This window comes from Solanum stenotomum, chromosome 8 (genome assembly GCF_019186545.1).
Source record: "Solanum stenotomum isolate F172 chromosome 8, ASM1918654v1, whole genome shotgun sequence".
In the NCBI taxonomy this organism is placed as follows: Eukaryota; Viridiplantae; Streptophyta; class Magnoliopsida; order Solanales; family Solanaceae; genus Solanum; species Solanum stenotomum.
Window position 1 is genome coordinate 1555436 of NC_064289.1, and position 7416 is coordinate 1562851.

Below are 7416 nucleotides of genomic sequence, written 5' to 3' on the forward strand. Positions count from 1 at the left end.
ACTCTTTATTTGTTTAGCAATTTCGGTAATGATTTTAATTTTTTTTACAATTCTTAATAGTTTAAGATTTTTTTAATGGGTTAACCAATAACCTGATAGTAAATTAAATAATTATATTTATACCATTTCGTAGATATAAAGTCTTTGACTTAGAGTTTAGTTTCATACTTTCATTTCTGGTTGTCTCAAACTCTCGATTATTCTACAATGTGATAGTGTTCTGCCACTCGTGTGCATGGTTTATTTGGTTTGTTACCTTGTTTCTAAGTGAATTTCAATGTATTTTTTTTGTCAAATCTTAGTGGTTAAATCGACAACCGAACCGATAACGATCGATAACCGATAAGTCAATATCTTGATGGTTCTATAATAGTTTGGCATGTCTATAGATCAATAACTAATAAGTCAAATCGATAATACGCATGGATATCCTTTCCTCATGTACTAGAAAAAACGTTTCACTTCTGGTTTACGTCGTAGGCTTGGATTCTTTTTAAGTGAATAATATCTCTCTACTTGAGGCCTTGAGGAATTAATTCATTAATGATGTTGATTAAAAATAAATAACATCATGATTAGAAAATAATTAGTTACCCAAGAGAACTAGGAATTAATTTTGTTACAGTAAAAATAGGACTCGATTACCTAATTGTGTACGCACAAAATATTTAGTAGCCTAATATTTAAGCAGAAAAAATTCAAATAATTAGCTTCAAGTTAAAGCAATTTCCCCAATATATAAACCTTACCTTAGCAATTCAATTTTCTTCATTGATCAACGCAAAAATCGTAAGCCCTCTCTTGAATATGGATCTATCAAACCAACAAATTGTTGATTGTCCAAGCTTCAAGCTCGTAATCGTAGGCGATGGCGGTACTGGTAAAACAACTTTTCTCAAAAGACATCTGAATGGTGAATTCGATAGAAAATACGAACCTACTATTAGTGTGGAGGTTCATCCATTAGACTTCTTCACGAATTACGGAAAAATTCGATTTAATTGTTGGGATACAGTTGGACAAGAGAATTTTGAAGGTGTTCGTGATAATTACTACATTCATGGCCAATGTGCAATTATCATGTTTGATTTTACAGTCCGCCTGAGCTACATGAATGTACCTACATGGCATCGCAATCTTTTTAGGTTTTTGTGAAAATGTCCCTTTTGTTCTTTGCGGAAACAAAATTGATATCAAACACAAACAGGTTAAGGCGAAGGAGATTAACTTCTACCGGAGGAAGAAAAATTGGCAGTATTATGAGATCTCGGCGAAGAGTAATTATAATTTAGAGTTGCCTTTTTTATTCTTATCTAGAAAGCTTGTTGGAGACGATAATCTGCATTTTGTGGAGTCGCCTGCACTTGCTCCGCCGGAACGCCCGGAAGTGATTTTTGATTTAGATACAGAGAAATGGCGGGAAAAAGAGTTTTTGAATTGCATTGGTAAACTGCCACTTCCGGATGAGGATGATGATTTAGCCGATGATCTTCGCGGCTTTGATGAATAGAACGGATCGATAGAGGTGGAGTTAGGATTTTTGAAGTTTATATTGCATAGTTTTAAATATTTCTAGGTTTTGGTTTTGGGGATTTTTTTATGCTTTTTAGTATTATTGTAAGGTTGTGCATGGTTTATAAAGTAAGATGAAGTATGTTCGATCTGTTGTTGAATATATATTTTGGAGTTTCAGTAGCTAAATATATATTTTTTACATTCTCCGTCCCTTTTTTTGTCATGCTGCGCTTTTTGAAAGCTAATTTGATAAATTTTTAAAGCTACGATATTTTAAAATAAATTTAAGATATTCAAAACTATACAGAAAGTACTATAAATTGCAACATTTTTCATATCAATATGATGATAAAATCCAGCTTAAAATGTTGGTCAAAATTCATATCGTTCTCCAAAAGAAACTATGACAGCTAAAAAGTGATGGCAAGAGTATTAAATAGGGAAATTTTCGCATATAGCCACTCAACTAATTACGATTCATTGCTACATGTTATAGGGAGAAGAAATGCGAGTAAGAGAGGGTAGAGAGTGCAGAGCGGTGAATTATATATGTATATCAGTTAGATAATTAAAGATCAATTATTGTATTTGTATATCCGCATACAAATTTTTTTCATATACAAATGAATCGAGCTAAATTATTTGTATTTGTATATCCAATTTCCCTCTTGCTTTATACAAACAAAAACTATACATTGTATTTCTCTCTCACACTTTATACAAACATAAATTATATACATTGTATGTGTATAATTTGTGTTTGTAGAGAGAGAGCGAAGAGAACTAGGTAGGAGAATATTTGTATTTGTATAATTATAAGTGTATAGGGCGGAAATATATGTATTTGTATATCTCGTCTCTCTCGTTTTATACAAACACAAATACAATTTATACATTTGTGTTTGTATCAAGTGAGAGAGAGATTGACAGAAGAGAAGCGAGAGAGACTGGGCAATGAGAGGAGAGATGACTGAAAAAGAAGAGAGTGGCGAGTGAGATTCCAGAGAGAGGGAGAGAGGCGAGAGAGAGAATGTAATTATCACTAGAAGTAAGTTTTGAATTGTAATTAATGCAAACTGTAGCTATATTAGCTAATTAACTAATATATGTTTGTTTGATCGCATAATTTTCCTTATTAAATATCAATATGGATGGGCGATTTTAATTAGACAATATAGTCTGAAAGCCCAAGTCCTATAAATCCATCATCCAAGAAGCCCGCAACAAATATGGATTATCTATCATTCATGGCTNATCGCGTAATTTTCCTTATTAAATATCAATATGGATGGGCGATTTTAATTAGACAATATAGTCTGAAAGCCCAAGTCCTATAAATCCATCATCCAAGAAGCCCGCAACAAATATGGATTATCTATGGACTATGATTAATGGCTCATAAACAAGTTCTCCCTAGTCTTTCTATTTGGCTTTTAATATTTTCATATCGAGATGAAAAGAAAAAAAGTGTATATTATATGTATGTTGTGTGCATGTCAGTTCTATGTGTGGCCTTTTGGATTAATGATTATGAAGTGTATTGAAGTGTACTAGATGTGATAATATAATTCATACAGAAGCCCGAACTTTATTAATGGGACATTTTGATCCCCTTTTCCTCTCATCCTCCCTCGGTTCTGGTTCAGGAAAGGGTCAACGCAAGGATCTTATTTCGAAGCAATCTCTGGAGTTTTCCCTTATCCGAACGTACAAATATAATATTGTTTGCTTGCGTGTGAATACAATATATCTAACAAAATTATGTGTTAGAACGAACATATACAATATATCCAAATTGTATGTATTAATACAACTTGAATAAATAAACTGATAAAGTGGATTCAACAAAATTGAGCGAACAGAGACAACAAATTTAATGAAGCGACAAATACAACTCCAAAAGAATAAGTAAGAATTATATTTAGACAAATTATAGCTACTAATGGCAATTATGCTCCAAACTATAAATGTTTATGCAAACGAAGAAGGGTCATGTTTAAAGTTTTGTGCTGATTTTGTGCAGTTTTTAATATCAAGTGAAAGTGCAACCTTTTCCAATTCTTGGCTAGCTAAAAATGCAACTAAAATGTACCTACAAATATGACATTTTGAGGCTCAAATTTCAAAAAGAAAAATCTTTTTTTTTACAATTTTGTGGTTACGAGAGAAATGGTATTAGAAATGAGTTTAATGGATTAGTTGGGTCGGGTATAATTTATATTAAAGAAAAATTTTAGTTAGGATAAAAATATATCCACGTAGGTGACACATAGAATAATAAGGGTGGGAACATAGGAATCAATAATCTGAGGATAAATATATTTAAAAAATATATATAATGAGGGATAAATACAATTTCTTTTTGAAAGTATAAAGACAAATATGACCATTTTCCGCTATAAAATATCCTCTAAAGATAATTCCTTGAATTCTATTTTAATTTTATAAAAAAACGTATTTATACACAAACACAACACCGAATGAGTGTCATCATCAAGGAAGTTGTCGCCCGGAGTTTCCTCTTTCCCTTTAGAGTTAGTAAAGTTCATCTTAAATTGAGTTGTGATTTGATCTTATATGCACTGACGGTATATAAATGTAAAGTTAATACTATCAGATAATCTAACAGTGATTGATCATAATTATCCATTATTAGTTGAATTACTAATTTAGAAAAAATATATTTAAAACATGATTTATAATATGTTAGAATACTTTAATAGTTTTAAAATGATTTCAATTATTGTTAAATAAGCTAATTCCATTTCAAAAATATATATTTCATACAAGTGAACTGCAAAACAAATAAAACATGAACAATTTTTAAAGTGATATAGAACGCACGGATAGACACACGAGAGTGTGGCTCAATAATTAATAAAATAAATAAATATCATGAGAGATTTAAATTCAAATTTCAAAAAAAAAATGTGAAATCATTCCTTGATATGTATCTTATAATATAAACCTTAAGAGGCAAAGTTGTCTAATAAGTGATAATTATGCTAATGGAAAGTAGCTAGTAAAAAATACAATATTAATTAATTATTAGCTCGTGTGAACAGATTTACTTGCACAATTAACACCACAAATATTAAAATCAAGAATGTATTGTCTAAGCTCACTACCAAAATGTAGGCATTAGCATAGGCAATCTTTTTAATTGAACAATCAACTAATTTTGTTTAACAACAGTCTATCAATAAATTATATTATAAGAAATTTAATAATTATGAATAATTTAGTAACAAATTAACGATAAAACTTATATTTTCCTTATTAAATATCAATATGGATGGGAGATATTAATTAGACAATATAGTCTGAAAGCCCAAGTCCTATACATCCATCATCCAAGAAGCCCGCAACAAATATGGATTATCTATCATTCATGGCTCATGATAAACAAGTTCTCCCTAGTCTTTCTATTTGGCTTTTAATATTTTCATATCGAGATGAAAAGAAAAAAAGTGTATATTACATGTATGTTGTGTGCATGTCAGTTCTATGTGTGGCGTTTTGGATAAATGATTATAAAGTGTATTGAAGTGTACTATATATGTGGTAATATAATTCACACAGAGTACAAATATAATATTTTTTATTTGCGTCTGAATATAGTATATCTAACGAAATTATGTGTTGATACAACTAAGTTGAATGAACATATACAATATATTCAAATTGTATGTGTTGATACAGCTAGGTTAAGCAATCTGATGAAGTGGATCCCACAAAATTGAGTGAATAGATACAACAAATTTAATCAAGCGACAAATACAACTCCAAAACAATAAGTAAGAATCATATTTAGACAAACTATAGCTACTAATGGCAATTATGTTCCAAACTATAAATGTTTATGCAATTGGAAAAAGGTCATGTTTTGTTAAGTTTTGTGCTGATTTTATGCAGTTTTTAATATCAAGGGAAAGTGCAACCTTTTCCAATTCTTGGCTAGCTAAAAATGCAACTAAAATGTACCTACAAATATGTCATTTTGAGGCTCAAATTTCAAAAAAGAAAAATCATTTTTTTTACAATTTTGTGGTTACGAGAGAAATGGTAGTAGAAATGAGTTTAATGGATTAGTTGGGTCGGGTGTAATTTATATTAAAGGAAAATTATAGGATAAAAATATATCCTAGGTGACACATAGAATAATAAGGGTGGGGACATAGAAATTAATAATGTGAGGATAAATATATCAAAAAAAATATAACGAGGGATAAATATAATTTCTTTCTGAAAGTATAAAGACAAATATGACCATTTTCCGTTATAAAATTTCCTCTAAAGATAATTCCTTGAATTTAATTTTATTTTAAAAACTNACGAGAGAAATGGTATTAGAAATGAGTTTAATGGATTAGTTGGGTCGGGTATAATTTATATTAAAGAAAAATTTTAGTTAGGATAAAAATATATCCACGTAAGTGACACATAGAATAATAAGGGTGGGAACATAGGAATCAATAATCTGAGGATAAATATATATTTTTTTAAATATAATGAGGGATAAATACAATTTCTTTTTGAAAGTATAAAGACAAATATGACCATTTTCCGCTATAAAATATCCTCTAAAGATAATTCCTTGAATTCTATTTTAATTTTATTTAAAAAACTTATTTATACTCAAACACGACACCGAATGAATGTCGTCATCAAGGAAGTTGTTGCCCGGAGTTTCCTCTTTCCCTTTAGAGTTAGTAAAGTTCATCTCAAATTGAGTTGTGATTTGATCTTATATGCGCTGACGGTATATAAATGTAAAGTCAATACTATCAGATAACCTAAAAGTGATTGATCGTAATTATCCATTATTAGTTGAATTACTAATTTAGAAAAAAAATAATCAAAAACATGATATATATATATATATATATATATAATATGTTAGAATACTTTAATAGTTATAAATGATTTCAATTATCATTAAATAAGCTAATTCCATTTTAAAAATATATATTTTATACGAATTGCAAAACAAATAAGACATGAAGATTAAGACAAACAATGAGCAACTTTTAAAAGTGATATAGAACGCACGGATAGACACACAAGAGTGTGACTCAATAATTAATAAAAAAGGATAAATATCATGAGAGATTTAAATTCAAATTTCAAAAAAACGTGAAGTCATTCCTTGATATTGATATGTATCTTATAATATAAACCTTAAGAGGCAAAGTTGTCTAATAAGTGATAATTATGCTAATGGAAAGTAGTAGTAATAAGTACAATATTAATTAATTATTAGCTCGTGTGAACAGATTTACTTGCACAATTAACACCACAAATATTAAAATCAAGAAATGTATCTCACTACCAAAATGTTGGCATTAGCATGGGCAATCTTTTTAATTATTGAACAATCAAATTCATCGCTAATTTTGTTTAACAATAGACTATCAATAAATTATATTATAAAAATTTATAATTTAGTAATAAATTAACGATAAAAACTTATATTTCTCTAAGGTATATATGTATAACATTAATAAGAGTTCAATTAATAGTCACTGATCATGATATAAAGAATCGTAATGTCTCGTGTCACCTTTTATCTGTAATAATAACATATAGTAATTTGTTTTATTTTTAGAATTATTCGTAGATATTTTAGGTGATCTCGTATATATATTTTTTACACTATGGTTGTATATAAAGTTAAAAGAGAATTAATAATTTATGAAGGTGGGAGGCTTTATTGCGATCCACACATTGTTGTCTCTGTCCAACATGCATGGTCATATTATTTTCATTCAAGTACACTGTTCCTCTTCTATGGAATCCTATGCTACCTTGGCTTATACAAATATTCCATCATTTTGGAAACAAAACAAAAATTTATGTACACTCGATATTATTATTAAAATAAAATTGACAAGGTAAAAA

The 7416-nt window shown here is 29.1% G+C and overlaps 1 pseudogene; it reads left to right on the top strand.

Annotated features, from left to right (window-relative positions):
• The first annotated feature begins 793 nt into the window (after nt 1-793).
• On the top strand, nt 794-1615 carry LOC125874072 (GTP-binding nuclear protein Ran1B-like; annotated as a pseudogene).
• The last annotated feature ends 5801 nt before the right edge of the window (nt 1616-7416 follow it).